This window comes from Hippocampus zosterae, chromosome 1 (assembly GCF_025434085.1).
Source record: "Hippocampus zosterae strain Florida chromosome 1, ASM2543408v3, whole genome shotgun sequence".
NCBI lineage: Eukaryota > Metazoa > Chordata > Actinopteri > Syngnathiformes > Syngnathidae > Hippocampus > Hippocampus zosterae.
This window is the reverse complement of record NC_067451.1, coordinates 29,162,950-29,183,745: the sequence shown is the minus strand read 5'-3', so window position 1 is coordinate 29,183,745 and position 20,796 is coordinate 29,162,950. Positions and strand designations below refer to the sequence as shown.

Below are 20,796 nucleotides of genomic sequence, written 5' to 3'. Positions count from 1 at the left end.
TTTAAGATGATTATGAGCACAGAGGAATACATTTACTTCCACCGGGATGTTCTTTTCATCACTGCGTGATAAAAAGCCTATTATGTACAGTACATAAAAACCTATTATGTTGTTATAGGTATATTCCAATGTCTTTCTTCGTGTATTTGAAAAAAGGCAAGCCGCATAGACCATCTGGTTCTCTATTTGTGTGTTAGTGTGTGATCATGCCCTCACATCAGTAGCCTGTCTACTGATTGGATCCCTGTGCAGTGCAAATGCATTAGCCCTCCATGTGAAATTTGCATAGTCAGAGTACAAAGAATTCCCAAATGAGAGAAACTTGGGCAAACGCGCTGACCAGCTCCACTATAAAGGGCCAACACGGTCCAACGTGACAGAACAAGAGCGTCCAAGGCGTGCACGGTTGTAAAAGGTGTTAAACCTAGAGAGGCAATCGAGGCCATTAATCCTGCTTGGGGCTCAAGAGCAGCGACTGTCCAGGTCCAGCGCCACTTTTGAAAAATATACTGCCAGTTTACGATCCTGCGGCTTTAAATAAATCCCGATTACCTGCATTAAAAAAAAAATCGATATTCAATTATGTATTGTATACAAAAGTATCCACATCAATTTGATTCATCGATACAATTTACATGGAGTTGTATTTTCAAACTATTCAACTAAGTCAACTGAAGAACAAAATTGGTGGCTGACATAAACAGATGACTTCCAAATTACAGCACAGAAAAGTTGAAAGAATTGGAAAAAGTAGGTCAAAAACTTTGTACATGGCATCATGTGGCAAATCATGCTACCTCATGAAAAATGATGACCAAAAAGGGAATGGACCGTATTGCAGTGACGGTACAACCATCTGTCCTGGCTGTTAAGTGCAATATGGATAAAGTGGCAATAATGGCTCTATTGTTCTTTATTAAATGTGCAGTACAATTAGATAACATTCCATATGTCATTAAAGATTCTATCGTACAGAAGTTACTTTGGAAGGAATTGGCCCAAGGGACAAATCATGTGTGTTTTACGTGTTTTTGTGGTGCTGGTCATTTCAGAAAACTAATCCATTTCAAAACAGCAAAACGGCAGCAAACAGGCTGTTGGGATTAATGAGAATGTTTAATAAACAAACTCCACAAAAAAGGTTTGAAGTCACAAAGAAATACGTAACAAAGTCTTCACAAAAGGAAACAGCTTTTCCAGGACTCTTGAAAGCAACAGCAATATACAACAACAAAAACAATGAACCGACAAAGACAAAACAAAACCTGACGAGAGACCAAGGAACACATTCGCACACCAAGGTCTGGAATGACCTCCCACTGAACATTCGGCAAGTCTCCTCGCTGCCCATCTTCAATACCCTCCTCAAAACTCACTTGTATTCTTTGGCATTCGACTCAGCATGACTTAGATTTGTTCTTGGTTTTACTGTTTAGTGCTTTCTACCGCCTTTATTACCGATTTGTCTTACTGTTTATTGTGCATGTTAAATTGCTCGATGTAGCACTTTGTATGCAGCGATGGCTGTTTGAAAGTGCTCTATAAATACTGTTGACTTGACTTGACTTGACCAAGACACAAGTGGCTGAGGGAGCTGATTGGTAGACACGAGGGACAAGAGCAGTCGAAACAAAAATGAGCAAATCATGACATGGCAAAACAAAAGTGAATCTTATCAACACAACCGGTCACGACACTTTGGCTTTTCGTTATTTTCTTCACGGTCAACATTAGAGAAGGATTTGTTTTCCACTGTATTGGACAACAACATCAAAGACAAAATTATGAAAGGAAATGTGATGACATATTCCAATCGTATTTTACCAGAAGACCAAGTATAAAAGTAGATTGTTCTAATATCATCCCCTATCTGGCTCACAGCCCCGAAGGCTTCTCAGACATGATATCTGGAGATGGCTTTGATATCCTGTGACGTATTAATAAGTTGTCATCCCTAATTCATTTCTTACTTTTGCCCATTTCTACGGTGATGGCATCTCTTTGCGTTGCCAGAATAGAGCACTGCAATTGCTACTTCTGCCTTTGAAAGCCTGCCCAAGCTTTCGGTTGGTTAACATTTTCACATAAAACACAAACCACTGACTTAAACAGCAATATCCATTGAAAACCAACACTAGCGCAGCATATTAGCTAGAGGCTTTTGTGAATGTGCGTGAGGAAATGCTGAGAGAGGCTTTGCTGACAAAGCAGAGCGATGGAGTGAATCACAAACGAGTTTTGTTCCCGTCTGTTCAATGACAAGGAGAGCAAATGAAAGAGTAAAACCAAACTGCATCCATGAACAGATTAAAGACAAACATAAGAAAGCAAGTTTGTCCTCAAAGTTGTTCGTAATGAGCACTTTGGTATTCGCTTCCAAGGCGCTCACGTGAAGAATTTGCGGAATCCTCCAAACCCAGGCTACTTTCACACCTAAGCACATTTGTCTAATTGCTCAAATTGAATAAGTGGAAACTCCCGGAATCACTTGCCGCCTCTCGTAAAGAATCCTTCATGTAGAGCATGCTCCAGTCCTTGCCACTAAAGTGACTATTGAACAAAGTTAGTCTTGCTCCAAGGTGACCCACATCTATCCCTTTGACAGACTCATCATTTAACTCAAACAAATAGAGCTTTTTACGGGCCCGAGATAATGCTGCATCATGTTTTTATGAGTAGGCATCGCTCTTAAAATATTCCTGCATGCTTGGAGAGCCTGCCTCCTCTGCACTATTTCACATGTGAACAAATCAACGTGGCATGCCATTCGTCTTGATCAATGCCCCTTTACACAAACACAAACTCTTGCAAGACACCTTGGAGCAAAGAGACACTTTGACACTTTTTCCCCTATTAAATTTTATGATCGCCCTTTAACATGATTATTTTTCAAAGTATTCTTCCCATGTATTTTTTTTTCAACACAAATAATAAACTAATCTGTATCAGATTTATTAGACATGAATATTTTGGTCTTCTAGGTCAGGCGTAAGTGAAAATAAAGGCAAATGAACCATGTATTAATATGAAAGACACTTTTTGTATTTGTGTTAGAGTACTGACCACTTTGACTTGGAGTCATTTAATTGTTCACAACAAGACCATTGTACCAAACCGATTGTGGCATGAACATAAGTCTTAAGTCACATAACAACAATAATCACTTGAACAATCATATCACTTCAACTTGGACTACATGTTTAGTTCGGTTCGGTAATAATACAACCTATCTTCCAAATGTTCACAATGATCTGTTGATTGCACTTTCCGAAGGTCATTGTGCATTCCACTGTGAACGAATGTTTATTTTCCAAGCATGTGATTCATAAAAATGTCTTCTCTCGCCTGTTAAACCATTCTTACAGCTCCCCTCAGAGCCACTATCAAATTGGTGTCTTTGTGGTCGTATTGGTGACGCTATCCTCCGCACAGACCTCTTATGAGGCCTGCGAGTAACTGCGATTCCCATCCTGGGTGGCTTTGGCTGCTCGCCGCCATGTCCCGGGACTCCGGCTCGCTCGGTGAAGGCTTCATTAAGCAGAAATGGGAGGTGGTATCAGAGCGAGGGAACAGCTGTTTAGCAAAGCGCGTGCATTGTTAGCCAGCCTCTGCCGTATGGCTAACTGCCGAGTTCAGTCCCCTAGCTTCTAATAGAAAGCTCATTAGGAGAGAGGAGGGCGAGTCAATGGGAAAATAGCGCCGCAATGTATCCTCGGCCATTTGTCGTCTCCCCCCCAGTCTCTATTAAACAGCTGTACAGAGCCAACCATCCCTCAGTGGATCCACGGCATATAGCCCGTGTTGAACCCTGACCCGGGCACCATCCAATGAACATCGGCGGCGTGGTGAGCCGAGGTCTCCTCGGAGACAACTACTAGCAAGTATGCTACCAAAAACATGCTTTCACACCCTCACAGGGACAGAACGATGCAAGATTCAAAACAAACAGAAAACCCAAAGGACAAATAAGGCGATACCTTGAGTGTCAGGGTCCTCGAGATAGAATCTGTGTGCCTTTGCATGCTTGTGCTCAGACAATGTCCCAGCAGCACTGCAGTGTTAAAGTCTCCAAACACTGTAGATGCTGCTGCATTAATTTGTCAGGAAGCCAAAAGCGCAAGTGAGTTTCCTCGTGTCACAACTCATGAAGATGGTAAGAACGATGGAAGCAGTGACGCCGCGAGATGCCACTGTGAATATTTAAATTGTGCTCATGGGAACAGAGACATATCAGAGCCAAAAATAGGCTTTCTGTCACAGCAGAAACATACCCCGGGCTTGATTTCACCAACACTGACTGTGAGTAGGGATTTGCCAGCATGCAAAGTGCAGGTACATAAATACAAGGGGAGCTCTCACCAGTGTGAGGTCGAACTGAATTGTCTCTCGTTTTTTGAGAAATTACACAGCCATGGTATTTGCTGTCAGTTGCAAATTTCCTCCCAAGTGTTGCCCATGGTAAACATATTGTAAACAAATTAGAAAGAAGAGCACATTGTATCTGTTTATCTTTCAATATAATGATGATGAATGGGTCTCAGAGATGTTGAGTGTGCAGTATTCATTGGGGGCCTGGTTTCAGATGAATCAACCTCTGAGAGTGAATTAACCTGTGCATAGTTTTTGCATCAATAAGAAGAACAAGAATAACCTGAATTTATAGAGCATGTTAAAACAAACACCGCCGTATACAAAGTGCTGTACATCGAGCAAAAATAATCTATACAACAACAAACAATAAAACAATAAATTATGAATTATGACAGTAGAAAGCACAAAAACATCCATCCATCCATTTTCAAATCCGCTTATCCTCACGAGGTTTGCGGGCGTGCTGTATCCTGTCCCAGCTGTCTTCGGGCAGGAGGCGGGGTGCAACCTGAACTGGTTACCAGCCAATCGCAGGACACACGTAGACGAACAACCATTCACACTTATAATCACATCTCGGGACAATTTAGAATGTTCTATTGACCTATGCTTACGGAGTACCCGGAGAAAACCAACCCAGGCACAGGGAGGACATGCAGAGTACACACAGGAAGGCCGGAGTCAGAATCAAACCCTGCACCTATACACTGTGAGTCGGACGTGCTAAACAATCGTCACCATGCTGCCCAATTTGAATTGAAGAAACAAAAACTTGAGTCTGCCCAAAAGGAAAACATTGGAACAATAACAGTGTTCCAATAACTTGCCATGCATGTTTTTGGAATTAGGGGGAGGAAACCGGAGTACCAGAAAAAAAAATCCATGCAGATACAATGAAAATAAGCAAACCCCACACATGACGGGCAGAGCCAGAATCGAACCCTGCACCTATGCAATGTGAAACAGACATGCTAACCCAGGGGTGGGCAATTATTTTCTTGTGGGCAATTATTATTTTTTTAATTCTGACTTTTTTTTTCCTCGTAAATTAATCGTCCAAAATGAAGGATTGCACGCGCCAAGCAAACCAGGAAATTCTTATGGATTCTTCCATCGCCAGTAGACTCGATTATTGTAATGGTCTTCTGACTGGACTCAGAAGGGCATCAAACAGTTGCAGGTTTAGATCCTGAATACATGCAAATGGTATCTAAACCAGGTCAGGGTTTGAGGTCAAATTGTGGAGCTCACAGTTCAGAGCAAACATGGTGAAGCAGCATTTCGCTGTTATGCTGCACACAAATGGAATAAGATGTCAATAGAAGTGAAGTCAGCCCCAACTGTAAATCCAGATGAACAATTGTATTTTAGTTCTTTAGGAAGAACCTCTTTTATTTCTTTGCTTTTACATGTCTGAAAATTATTTGGTTTGTAAAAATGCTTTTGAATCTGTGATTGTAGACTATGTAAAGCACGTTTAAATACCTTGTTGTATGAAATGTGCCCTTTAAATAAAGCTGCCTTGATATTCATAAATACATTCAAAATAACCACATCAATGTGAAATAAGCCACAAAACAACTGATTCATACATGGAAGATCTTGAGAATGACAGGAATTTTGACATTTACTCAGGAGAATTGCAATTGTATTTTCATAATTTTACAATTATTTTCTTTTCATAATCCAAATAATCCATGTGAAATAAGTCATTAAAGCAGTGGTTCTTAACGTGGGTTCGATTGAACCCTTGGGATTCGGTGAATCGGTCTCAGGTGTTCGACGGAGCCTCCGCCATGGAGGTTGAGACATACCCGACTCAATGTGTCAATTAGTTATGACACGCCTGCTTGGCCATCACTGGCTGCAGATGATCACATGATATTGCTTGTCCAATCAGTGTTGCGGGAAATTTAGTTCGCTCAGTCATCACCGTGTGACTGTTGAGATAGTACGTAATACCATTTTTTTTTAAGCTGTACTTAGGCCAGGTAATTTGAGGCGTTTTTTCAGTTTTTAATAAATGTGTTTTTATAATGTCCTGAATTTGTAAAAAATCATTTTTATTTTTCACTAAAGAAGGGTTCGGTGAATAGGCATATGAACTGGTTGTGTTCGGTACCTCTAACCCGACTGCATTAAAGCATAGAAAGTTGCAGTAATGCCACGTTTCACAAAATGATGACATACTATATATGCTTGGGCAGTGGAGTGAATGAGACCCTTACCACAGTGCTGTCTACAGTCTTGCCATTTTTTCTTAATGAACGGTTTCCCAAAGCTGCAAACAACTTGCTGTCACTGTTTTGTATAGATTGCTATTAATTGGATGCACTGATATCCATTTCTGGTTCACAACACTGAGTACACCTGCACAATTTAATGAGGTGCAATAATAGAGTTCTAAGGAATTCTGAGGTCACAACTCTAACAATACATGTACTCAGTTTTGACTGACATTGTCAGAGAAATCATTCATTTTAATAATGTGACTGTTATTGTTGTTGTAGTTTTTGGTGCTATAAAACTGCATTGTATTATACTGAGACCTGTTTTTATTGCAATTGCATTGCTACATTACAGCCCTTTGGCTCTATCTTGGCCATTTGTGTCTACCTGACTTGGTATTTTTTTACCGTTTTAGCTGTGTTTATTCAAATGTAATGAAACTTCCAGGTCTGCGGGTTTTCATTTAATTTTGTCATTTCCGGCTTCAGCTCTTGAAATGTGTATCAAGAATATGCTGTTAACATTAGCCACTATTGTTAAATTGAAACACGTGATTAAAAAAAATCGTTATTTACAAAATTTAATTTGCTTTGTGTAAAATTGATATCATCCAACACTCAACACTTGTGAATTTTCCACTTTTTGTTTTCTACCATGTTCCATTGTTTATTTTTGAATGAGAGAACAAGGCATGAATGTTGACAGATAAATAACGGAACAATAAAACAGTCTAGCAAATTTGGCACCTTGAGCCCAAACAAGACAGACAAGCATGTAGAGTCCCCAAGATGAAGACACCGTAGGTTTTTAAAGAGAAACCAGCACAGAGCTACCACTAATTATAGCTATATTCAGTGTAACGGTCAATTATATATTTAATCTTTTTTTTTTATATTTGTCTCCATGATACTCCATCAAAATGTCTATACTTAAAACCGGTCCGTGCTGCAAAAAAAATGGGTACTGCTTTACTGAATGTATATTTGCGAGCATGAACATTCAGAAACTGGAGCAGACATGCGCACAAGACACACAAACCCATAGACCAGGATACCGTACGGCTCTGGCCCAGCATGTCCAGCTCCGATGGGATTATCTGCTCTTAAAGGTTGGCCTGTGTAAATACTCTTGCCCTGCCCCCAGCTCAATTTACCTCACCTCGGCTACCTTGCACAAGCAAACAAATACACACGTCCACACACACAGTGCATGTGTACATTTAAGTCGACATATCGTCCCACTTCAGGGGATTTCATGTGGCTACAGCTGTTCTCATCCTGGCACGGGAAGCACAGAAACGCAATAGAGAGAGGAGAATATTTGAGAAGATATTGAAACGGACAGATTGCAGCGAATGAACTTTTACTAAGAAAGTAACAAACAAATGAAAGAAAACCATGCACTCACTCACACAACTATCTTTTCTTTCTGTTCTCCTCTCTACTGCCTACAGCCTGGTTTGAATGTATAAGACTGATAATCTGATGCGTGTCCGCAGATGCAGAAAGGCAACTTAATGCTCTGGCTGTCTCAGAGACACGCAGTCACAAAGCCGCCGCTACCGGAACAGCACAGAGAGTTCACTTGAATGCCAACGCATGTGTGCAACAAGGACTCGCGGAGCACGGCAGCATTCCCCGTACTATGCAATTAAATGTGAATGAAAAAAACTGCCAACGTTGTCCTCGCTATGCACTGCATGACCAATTTTATTGACGTGCAATTCTTAATTATTTTTTTTGATGGACTGTTCATTCTTCATCTTTCCAAGACCCTTTCAACATTATAATGCTGCTTATTAGAGTTGTAAAATTGCAGGATTTTATTTATCATGCAATAATATAAGAAAATATTGGGGGGTTATATAGAAATTTGCAGAGATTCATTGGAATTAAATTAGCATGACAAAATTACAAAGCTTTGCTATACAACTCAGAAATGTGTTTATGTCGAAGTACCTGGTAGGGATTCAATATATACCGCCATTTGAAATGGAGTCAATGTGGCCCAGCCCTAAAGGCAGCTAATTCTAGTTTATTGCTCCCCATGGGACGTGTCCACATTGGTATCATTCCAAGATTGTTTCGCACTGCTTGAGTGCTCAAAGCAATGTCCCTAGAGCAGGGGTGCCCAAACTTTTTGGATCGAAGATCTACTTTTCGATCAACTAACCTCCCGGGATCTACTCTTACCGGCGCGCGCATGAGCACGCGCATATACACACACACACACACACACACACACACACGTTGTTTTTTTTTCTCCTCGACAATCCTCGGATCTACTTGCGACCTGTCTTAGATCTACCGGTAGATCAGGATCTACCTAATGGGCACCCCTGCCCTAGAGGCATGATTGGTTGAATTTATTGTGGAAGATCTCTGACAGATCACACCTTTGGGATCAGTCAAAACGGAGATTGACGTGACAAAAATTCCAATGGACACACTCCCATATCATGTAGAATGGCTTCCCAGAAGTGTGTGAGTGCTTGTGGGTGGATGGGTGTTAGGGAAGGAGGTCGTGTTATTTTATCCATTTTACTTCCTGTTGTAATGACCACATGTCCCGGTAGCTTTGTCCACATACTGTAGTGTATATTGAATCAGATTAAACCTCTCCAGGGTAGAAATCACAAAATTCCCACTTATCTGGTCCGCAGCCCAAGCAGTTGTGATGGCTTTCGGTAGGGTTAGCTCAAAGCATTTAAATGTAACTGTATTTTGTGCTGCTCTGCCTCTCGCCTGTAGGGTCATATTGGTTTTCTATGCTCTGAAACTGTGAGTAAATAGGACATCAGATTTCCGTAAGCTCAGCAGGAACAATGCTTTCCGTTACACTTTCCACACATTCAAGGCCACATCTGGCATGTCTGAGCAAATGCACATTAAGTTCACAGTATCCGTGAGGCTAGTGTTTCCTTGAAACAACTCTGCATCCTTGTTTGCGTGACAACATTGGCATTTACGTTGAATGGCTAAACATGCTACTGCGTCACTCCTTCACATCGGTCGTTGCAGTTCTTGTCCAAGTACTGTACGCAGGAATGCTTTTTTAGGAGGCGGATGGTCTAACTGGAGGCAATAAAGTGGTGAGATGACTCAGCGGATATTGAGGAGTGACAGTTAATTTCAGGCAGAGGTACGTGCCAGCTGATAACAGATTAATGTCGCAAACTAGATCGGACAAGTAATTAATATCTATCGCAGTGCCTCCATTTAGGACACCCGTGTATCATATTGAACGTCCCAGGAGAAAAAATAGAGTGACAGGAAATGTCTCAATGGCTTGCTCTGTGTCAACCTCATTTGATCTTAGGATCATATACTGTACGTACGTCGCCCTTTACTTACAGCAGGTCAGAGTAGAGCTTGATAATTACAGGTCAGGTCATGTTCTTCCAGACTAAACTGCTCCGATCAAGCCTTTAAGAACAGGGGTGGAGACATGCTGTAACACTATCTATAAGTGGTTTCAATAGTTAAGATAAGATAAGATATCCTTTATTCGTCCCACACTGGGGAAATTTACAGTCTCCAGCAGCAAGAATGTATGTAGAAAGAAGATAGGAGAAAGAGAAAAAAAAACAACAAACATCTTTCAATTAAATACAATATGAACACAAATGGATAAATCGCAGTACTATTTACAATTTTCCTTCACATCATTTAATTATTATTATTATTATGATTGTTATTTTTTATCCATCAGCCTGACAGCAGTCAGCTGAAAGCTGCTGAAAGAGAAGCAGCCGTGATTACTTTTACGACAAACCATTTCGTAGATATGTAAAGACAACATAGCGACACCTGTGTCTTCTTTAGCATTTTTCCCCATAGAGAACCGTTGCTACTGCCTTTAATCCTCTCTTACCCTCCTCTGACCGGCACCCCTCCACCCCCCCCCCCCATCACCCTGCCTTTAGTGGTAAAATGACAATGGATGCCCAGAAACCCGTTTCTCCATGTCTGTTTGTCAAAGATGTATTTTCTACTTTTGCCTTAGAGTGGGCAGAAATGAGGCAAGTCAGATTGATGAATGCTTTGTTCCGTACATTTTAATCTCAATTAACAAGCCTGCATCACCACGACACGGTGTGTGTGCTCAAAATAAACGATTTAAAGGGATCAGTCTACATGAGCGTTGTGAGTGATCACAGCTCACGGGCTGAATGTTGACTTTCGCCTTAGGCAGCACATTTAACTCATAAATGTCTGAATTCCTAGTTGATTTAATTTGAATTGTTTGAGTCCATTTTCAGCCAGTGGAACCTTTCCAAGCCAATTTTATGGCAGTATATGTCATCAACCTGTTGTCTCAATGTGCACTTCCAGTAAGTGCCTATGGTAGCTAACGACTCTGCCATCGTAACTGACTTAATGGGAGTTTACTGTATGAAGCATCCGGCTCTGAATGCAGACATAGCGCTCTCCAGGGATAGGCTGCTGCATAACTGCAGCTATTCGACACAGATAAGACACACAAACACACCCTCTCACTCAGTTCATACACACACACTAGAGTGGCAAAAGAGAGCAGTGTTCTGGATTCTGGGGCAGGGGGGAATAGTTAATGTCTCAAACGGTGCAAGAATACATTCAAATATCAGTTTTTAGCCAGACTGGGTTTTCCTCGGAATTTCAAAAAAAATCTGTGTGTGGATGGGACCACAACGTCTATAAGATGAATACCACCATTCTGACAGTTAATTGAGAGTTGAAGAAATTTTTGTGGTTTGTCTTTTTCTTTTTATGCATTCATTGTACGGTATCTTCATTTAGGTTGCGAGAGTTAATCATTTGCTTTTAAGTGCCCTTTGATTGGCTGGTCGATCACGGGCGTGCCCAACCTCTCATCCGTGTCATCTTGGCAGATCCATCCATCCATCCATCCATTCTCTAATTCGCTCCGGAATGCTGGAACCTAACCCAGCTGTCTCCCGGCAGTAGGATGGGTACACTCTGAACTGGTTGCCAGCCAATCTCAGAGGACAAATAGACTAACAACCACTCACGCTCACATTCATTCCCAGGGACAATTTACAGTGTTTCATCAACCTGCCAACCATGTTTTTGAAATGTGGGAGGAAACCGTACTCGGAGAAAACCCACGCAGGCATGGGGAAAACATGCAAAATCCACACAGTAAGGCCTGAATCATCCGTGACCCCATTATGGAAAAGTGCTCTAGGAGATGAATAGAAGACTGTCCCATCAATGTTAATGGAAAGCATGGATTTAAGATGAGCATGTCTTTAAGCACACAGCTCAAAAGGAGCGTGTTATATCTGGCTGTTTTTTACTCAGGTGCTAGTTGTGTGCACGTTTCTCAAACATACTATTTCTGGTGTAACATTTATTTAATTTACACTACTCGTGTATTGTACTGGAGATTTTTAGGCACCCAAAAAAGCACAAATCAGTCCATTTCTACTGCATTGTTTTGTTTTGTTTTGTTTTGTTTTGTTTTGTTTTTGGCCACTAAAAGGGCTTTGATCTTTTGATCTGTCGGACTAACGGAACACCCCTTCCGACCCAATTAGTTCATTCAGTCAAGATTGCACTGAACTATCGGTGACTCCATTGTAACAAAAATAAATAAGGTCCTATAACTCTATTGTTTTTTTGCACCCTAATGTGGTGGGTTCTCCCTTTACTTGGCACTTTTGACATTGTTTCAGAAAGTACTGTCAAATGGCTAATGAACAAACAGATATCTTTTTCTGAGTCATGTTCACACCTACCGTGTATGGACGGGACGAGCGCGTTTGCATCTCCATCCTATTTCCGTCCGATGCTTATCTGGCATGCCGTCTTAAATTAGGCCGAGCCCGCATGGCATCTGGCCGCTGGGCTGGTGGCACAATGGGCAGAGCAGGGGCCAGTGGTGTCAGACACTGGATGAGAACGAACACTCGCACGCACTCACTCACGCACACACACACACAGACACACACACACATACTTACAAGAATATGAATAATATGTTTACGCTGCTGGAACCTGAGCCTGTCTTGCACGTTCATGTCTGCTGCTCGAGTTAATCAGCTTGGATGCAGCTGCTGGTGTGAACGCTGACCCTTAAAGAGCTTGTGATAGGTGGAGCCGTTCTAATAGGAATAGCTCTATCATTTTGCAAGATGAACACGAAATGCAGCACATCAGAGGGAGAGACTTTGTGTTTCCAACATGTCATCTGGTTACGGTTCATGAACAGTGTTTTACATAAAGAGAACTGTTGATCTTCTAGTTCGGGAAAAGAAACGTCACACTGCGTGTGGCGCCTATTTGGCTTGCTGAATTATACGATTGAGTGTGCTCACCAGTGCTGGTCATGTGGGTGTACTGTATTGTACATGTGACATTTAGCCTGAAGATATTTGCCGTTTGTTTGGAGATTGGCATCCATTGAGAAACAATTCATATTCAGAGAGCGCACATGTGTGGCATTTTTTTGCTCTTTGTATGCATGTAAATGGTTTAGTCTGTGAATGGACTCTGTAATCAGATGGGATCAGACACAGACTCCGAAAGGCTTCTAAGCCAGATCCAATGCATTGAAAAAAAAGGGTCGTCGTAAGCGATACGATCCACCTAGTGTCTTCTTCTAGATCGGTATCCAGTTCACCACCTTCAATACCCCCACAGCTAATTTGTTTCTGCAAGCACTTAAGGTCCCTGAGCTTTTCTTTCCCCCCCCCCGCTCCCCTGTCATTCTTTCTTGCCATCATCGCGCTAAACCCCTCCGGATCCCCTCAAGGGGACGTAAACCCCTTGAGATGATTTGTCAGTCACAAGTACAACTATGCCCTCTCGGTGGCTTTTCTTGGCCCAAAAACCGAGTTACATCCATCCCATCTGGCTGTCACAGGCAAAATGTTGCCAAGAATAGAAGCTCGCCATCCTTCCACATTTCACGGCTGAGCTGACAATGTCATGTGCAACTTATATCTTTGACCCTCCCGTGACATACGCTGCATCTGACTTGTACGTAAGGAGCTTTTCAGTGTATTCTTTGTCTCTGCTTATTGTTTGTTGCTTCCCGTGAGATCTAAGGCCGCTCTCCACGGTTGATCGGATGTTAAATATGCTGTATCTGTAGAAACAGCAAGATTCATGACTTTTACTTTTACTTCTGCCGCCCAACAATCACGTGGCCCATCGTCCAATTAAGCGCAGTGTCTGTTATTTCCTCACGGCTCCCTGATCTAGAATCTATTTGTGGACACAGCAGGAGGAGCGGTAGGAATCAGAAAACATCTTTAACAACTTGTCTCATCTAATTAGATTAGCAGAGACGCTTACGCAGTCATGACATGGAGATACACACAGATAACCCTGTAATAACTCATTATTCTTCCCATTTCCGCAGTGGGGCCTATTTGAGGCGGTGTGCATGTTGTTGTGCCCCATATCAGGCTCACATCTAAACACAACCGCGGCTTGGAGCGAGCGTGGTGAATTCCGCCTCGAATGCCAGAACACAATGAAGGACATGGAGATAAACAGCATTTGCCTCTCGCAGGCTGCGGCATTAGCGACACTTGCGTGAGTGCAATTGGAAAGGATTTGGCGTTGCAGCCTCCTCGTCTTAGCGCGTGTAGGCCGTGGGAGTAAGTTATGACTATGTAGATGCAGCTGAATGACTACGGCGAAAGAGTGGTTTGATCACTGTTGTTTTTTTTTATGGACTGAATAAAAATGCAGCGTCAATCTCCATGGTTGTTCAAAGAGGATGCACTCATCGTGTTCAGACTGCACCAACAATGCTCTCTTGATGCTTTCAATTTTTAATCACCCAAATTTGGGGAAACTTTTTGCCTTTCAATTTAAATCATCGTCATTAGTAACTTAGGGCCAGACTTCATTTCAGTCAGTGAGTTGGCTTTATTTTTTAAGTACAATGGAACCGAGTTACAAATTACCCTTTTTGCCAAATTTTCAAGTTACTCACAAATCTTTTGTAAAACATCTGGCTCCGGTTACATACATTTCGTTATGCAAACCGTCTCAGCATGGATGATCGGGTGGATCGGTGCTGTGCTTCTTGTGCTGTTTAACCATCACTGGCTCTGGGCATAACTCATAGTGACAGTTCTGCTGTTTTTGTTTTAGTTTTTTTTCTCCTAATTAGACCTCAGAATGACTTAAAGGTTACCGTTGGCGGTAAACGGCCCAAACCCCCCACATAAAACTCAATGTCTCCTAATAGAAAGCTGTAATGTGTACAACTGCAAGTTCCGCTCACGTACTCACACAGGCTTCTTCCAATTACCTTCCTCACAGCAGCTGCCTGGCTTCCTGCTTAACGTGGCAAAATAATTTGACGGTATCTATGATACGCACCGTATTTACTGGGAACATTGACCTCGATTTACGAACTCTTTGAGTTACAAACGGGGTCATGGAGCAAAGTCCATAAGTTGAGGTACCACTGTTCATGCAGAGCTTGAGGCGGTCTCATTTTCAGGCCTGGAGTTTCAAGGCTCAGAACGTTTATGTTTCTGTTTACATTTCAATGAAAATAATAATGTTACCCTTATTAGTGTATCAGTCTCACAATAGCCTACCATTCCGTCCAACAATGTTCATATTGTATTTGATCAAAAATCAATTGAATGTGCTTATAAGATCATGATCAGTGCTTATTTGAACAAGTATGACAACAAATAGTTGAAATGGACAAAAAATAATAATAAAGACCATGACGCAAGTATACATAACAGGAAACCTATTCACACCACTTGTGGTGCACAATACTTAGCGGACTGGTGCCAACTTTACGGGCCTGTATATATATATCCCTCCATCCATTTTCTGATCCCCTTATCCACATAAGGGTCACAGGGCGTGCTGAAGCCTATCCCAGCTGCCTTCGGGCAGTAGGCGCGCTACACCCTTTGGCCTGGTTGCCAGCCAATCGCACGGCACAGATAGACAAACAACCATTCACACTCACACCTAGGGACGATTTAGAGTGATCAATTGACTTAGCAAGCTTTTTTTCTGGAATGTGGGAGGAAAACGGAGTACCCGGAAAAAAACCACCCAGGCACAGGAAGAACATGCAAACTCCACAAAGAAGGCCGCAGCCCGTAATTGAACCCCGCATCTCTGCACTGAGGCAGACGTGCTAACCAGTCGACCACTGTGCTGCCGCCTGTGTAAGAAAAAAAATGATATGATCATTTATTTAGTTAGTTAGCGTCTAGATAAGGTCAGTGCTTAAGAAGTACAGTCCAAATGTTTACACACATCATAGTTTAATGGAACATTAAAAGGTCTTTTGTTTGCCAGTTTGTTTGTTTGCATTATTGTTGGAATCTGATTTATGACTCACTGATTTATATTCACGCGACATTTGTTTGGTAGAATTCGATTAAATTTTCATTGTGAACAATTCAAAGACTGCAAGTCAAAGTAGTTCGTAAGGTACCAACTCTAATTGAGATAGATTAATCATGTCTTTCATATTAATTCATGGTTCATTTGCCTTCATTTTAGCGTATGCCTCAACAAACAATAAAACCAAAACATTTATGTAGAATCAATTTGATATTGTTTGTTGTAAAGCAGAATATTTTTTGTTTGTTTGAATGCAAAAGAAGAGGACAAAATAACTGCATATTAAAATGCAATCACAATATTGAGGTGGAAAAACAAATCATTCCATTCTTTTTCTAAATCGTTCAGCTTTATTATAGAATCATACATTGATGAACTCTGTTTGTTATTTTTTGTTGACCTTTGAAGGTCTAAATGTCAGGTGATTGTGTTCACATCTAACCGCTCCACCGACTGACAAGCTGTACCATACAAACATTTTATTTCATGTCACACTCCGAATTAGTCCTCAGTCAGTCACAAGTCACAAACAGACAATCAACTTGACATTCACACATATGTATAGCACAGAATCATGGATTAACCTGACACGTTTGGGAATTTGTGGCATGTACCAAGCACAAGGTCACCTTACGGCCAATTTTTTATCATTTCTTGTGTAAAAATATTTTTGAAATCAAAACAAATGAACAAGTGTTTGTGTTTGGCCTCGAGGGCTCCACTGAACTGACAAAAGCTGCTACAACCTTTCACTGCTGTGAAATAGTCTAATTGGATACAATTATGATGGCATTTCCTGCACAACTGTCTCAAATGGCATAATTAAATAACTAAAAGCATTATCCTACGTGGAGTGCCACATCCATTTTCATAGTCCCGGAGAGTACAAGACAAATGCACCACGATGTTTAACCAATCACTCAGTATTACTTTAGAGAATTCAGTTTTAGCCCGCTACGACATTCTCCAAACTAGTCGGAAGGTTGTAAGCCTCACCTGCAGGCCTAAATAAATTCATTGAATTCAACTGCAAATTATTTTCTACTCAGGTTATGCCTCGTATGCCTGCAAGTTGATTAGCAGCCAGATTGATGAGTTCAAGTCGGAGATGAAACCCTGCTGTGATGTGCATACCAGCCTTTGTGCATGCATGTGTGAGCCGTGTGCTGTATTGACCAGTGAATGTTAAATGTCTCGTCATAATTTGTAGGAGATACCACACGTGCCGTGTTCAGATGCGTACGGCCTGTCAATTGGGCTGTTTTTAATTTATCCTCTTCTCCCCCTTTCTTCCCTCTTGCCATGTCCTCTCTTATTTCGCCTCCATCCTTCGTATCAGTCTTCTTTGCTCTACTTTTTATTCGCTCCCCCTTTTTCCCCTCCATCCACACTTATGGATCAAACTCTTTATCTGTCCAAAGCTGCTGCCTGCAGGCAAGCAGCCGAGCTCGTCAGAGGCTCGAGCTGAAGACCAAACAACGTTATATAAGGTTAACATGAAGCATGTCTCACACTGATAGATGAAAACATCGGCCCCTCAAACACAGCCTCTTTTATGGTCTGGATAGAGCACAAGAAGGTTGATCCTTCTGTTTTGAACTCCACTGCTCTTAACTAAACGATTGCTCTGGCAACACCAGGAAAGTGAATATAATTCATGATGAATGGTGCTAGTATCTTTTGTGCTTTGTCAATTGAGTATAAAGGCAACATCTGGGGCGGCCCGGTAGTCCAGTGGTTAGCGTGTCAACTTCACAATGCAGAGGTACCGGGTTCAATTCCAGCTCCGGCCTCCCTGTGTGGAGTTTGCATGTTCTCCTTGTGCCTGCGTGGGTGTGCTCTGATTTCCTCCCATATTCTAAAACATGCATGGCAGGCTAAATTGTCCTTAGGTGTGAGTGTGAGCGCGGGTGGTTGTGCGTCTGTGTGTGCCCTGCGATTGAGTGGCAACCAGTTCGGGGTGTTCCCCACCTACTGCCCGAAGACGGCTGGGATAGGCTGGGAATCATAAATGCTGAAGTAGTTGTTATTTTCTTTTATTGTCATACAAACTCATTGTAGAGGTTGGATAAATCTAGTAATCGCCTTATTTGTCCCGAGTCTAGGCTAGGAATTTATGGGTGAACATTGACAGTAGACTAGACATTTATTATTACCTCACGAGGTAGATGGTGAGCTGAAGAATAATTGAGTGTTCGGGACATTTTGTTTCATCCATCCATCCATTTTCTAATCCACTGCATGCCTATCCCAGCGGACTTCGGGCAGTAGGTAGGGTACACCCTGAACCGGTTGCCAATCGCAGGGCACACATCGACAAAGAACTATCCGCATCCACAGGCACTTCACGGGACAATTTAGAGGGTTCCATTAACCTGCCATGCATGTTTTTGGAATGTGGGAGGAAACCGGAGTACCCGGAGAAAACCCATGCAGACATTGAACCCTACACCTCTGCACTGTGAGGCCAATGTGCGAACCCGCTTGAACCAGCTTGTTTAGGTAGAGTTGGTAAGTGCTGTGGTATTATTTTTTCCATTATTATTCATAAAATATCTTTCCCTGCGGAACCAGCCGATGCTTGCATTGTGTAGAGAGACCATACAAAGTGCAAAGAAAGAGCCGTACAAATTATTATTATTATTATTATTATTATTATTTGTACAAATGTGTACAAATTATGCACTTTGTAGCCTGGATACAGGAATTGCACCATTCAACTTCCACGGTTCCTGATTCCGTCAGATGCCATTTGAAGTTGACAAATTTGATGGAGCACAGAGATGTAATGGAATAGAAGTGCAATATAGGTTCCGTCATCTGTAGGGCTCATTCATGATTCGACCACAGACCCTCGTGTTTAAGTAGCTGTAGCCACAAGGCTGTAGCCATGGTGACAGCAGCTTTAACCTTCTGACTGCAAGTTACCAAGGATGTGAAATAGGGCTAATTAAATCTGGGGTGAAATAAACCACTTCATATAGCTTTATAGTTTGGTGTGAAATAATGATTCCTTGTAGGAGATGAGGCTTAAAATGAATAATAGAAAAACAGCAAAGAGGGGAAAAAGTGAAACTGAGCAAGATTTTCACTAGATGTATTTTATTTTATTTTGGGTGTAACAGAGGATGCACCGTATAGTGCACTGGTCTGTGGAGATTTTCTTACAGTGAGAAGATGCTGGAGGTAAGAGTGGCTCAGAGGATTCAGGCTTCATTGAGCGCAGGCTTATGCCTAATAATTAGCAAGGAGGGACTCAGCACGGGCCCTCGGAACCGAGACAGCGAGAGCTCAATCGAGAGCGACGCAAAACAGAGTGAGTGAAAGATTAAAGATGAGGAAGAGGCAAGCACAAGATCTAGCAGTTGCTGTGGGGGAGAGAGTGGCGTGAAACTGAACATTTCTGTTTCTTTTCTGGTGATAATGCTTGTGAGGACATTTAAAACCCCTGGAAAGCCCAAGGGGTCTAATTTGGCCCCTATAAATTCTGTTACTCAAATGGTACCCTTAAATCCCAAAGGGTCAAATTTGGCCCTAATCCCAAATTAGGATTAATGCATTAAATATTTGAAAAAAAACATATTTTGGTGTTCAGTGAACATATAGCAGTCAGATGTATAATTTATCATTTTCCAAAGAAGAAAAAGGTTCTAGGGTTCTCCACGATCAGATTTGAACAGAATTAGCTCTTTGACATATCATATTTTGCTGTGAATTTATATTGTTGGTGAAATTTGACAAATGAAACATTCAAGGTAGCGAACACATTTTCCCTTTTTTTATCGACTCACCTAAACACGTCCTTGCTCTGTCCAGGAAGGAGCGAGTACTGTTTCTATTGGGACATACTGCAACATTTGGAGACAATACCTTATCAGAAACGCAACACTCGCTTGTCACTCATTAGTCAAGCACATTCATTCATGATGTGTCAATGTAAAATTTTGAAATGAAAAAAAAATGGAATAACACAAAAGGCAGTTTGCGCAGTTGCCACGTGATGGCACGATTAGTTACTGTCATTAATTGATTATATTTATGGCCTACAAGTGTTTTCCAAACAAACATGTTAACTGTTACGACTTTACTTTTCTGTTAGTGGAGGCTGTGATCAAGGTTATCATAGTCAACAAAACCAACAAAATAACTAAAACTGATATTGACAAAACAAAACAATTTTTTTTAATAAAGATAACTCACTAAAACTATAGTTTAGCTTCATAAAACCAAATTTAAAATGTCATTCATTTTTGTCCATGTCAATTGATTTCATGCAAGAGCCTTCGGAGTTTATTTTAAATGTATTCATCACGTTATTTTTGTACTTCCATAGTGATGAAAGAATGTCGAACAGTCTTTTGGGAATTCTAGTTTGCTTTACTGTAGAATAGTTAAGTGACCTTGGTTTTCTTGCACTCCACAAATGTGCCATATAGAAGGAAAACTAAAACTAGTCCTCATAAATATTTAGATGAAAACTATTTTATTCACAATTTTAAAAAAGAATACAGCCTTTGTTAACGTTCTGAATTTGAAAAAAAAAACAAAAAACAAAAGTCAACTCAAAATAAAAACTAACCACTGTATAATGAAAAATCCAAGGCTATTATAACTCTGGCTATGATTGAGAAAGGTGTGTTCTGAAATCCGTCCAAATCTGGGTTATCATGTTCCCACTGTAGGAACAGAATATTGTAGGAAACCAAAGACAGTATTTTGAAGTGGAAAACTAACCAGCCCCAACGAGAGCCACGTAAAGCCACATAGTGAGAAAGTGGCAGAACTTTTTTTTGTTTCGTTTTGAGGTTGTTGGGGTTTTTTTTGTGCTTTCTTCATGGCATGGTGTCATTAA

At 41.3% G+C, this 20,796-nt stretch overlaps 2 protein-coding genes and 1 long non-coding RNA gene across 3 annotated transcripts in view; 2 read left to right on the top strand and 1 right to left on the bottom strand.

Moving 5' to 3' along the window:
* LOC127608385 (uncharacterized) overlaps nt 1-18,372 on the bottom strand; it is an 87,509-nt gene extending 69,137 nt beyond the window's left edge. The window contains exon 1 of the long non-coding RNA XR_007964260.1: nt 18,320-18,372. This is a non-coding gene — a long non-coding RNA (uncharacterized LOC127608385). The remainder of the gene's footprint in view (nt 1-18,319) is intronic.
* Nucleotides 1-20,796, top strand: part of LOC127607514 (sideroflexin-1) — a 204,409-nt gene that overhangs the window by 3,627 nt on the left and 179,986 nt on the right. The gene's annotated exons all lie outside the window — the stretch shown is intronic.
* LOC127608198 (neuroligin-3-like) overlaps nt 1-20,796 on the top strand; it is a 238,327-nt gene that overhangs the window by 189,352 nt on the left and 28,179 nt on the right. The gene's annotated exons all lie outside the window — the stretch shown is intronic.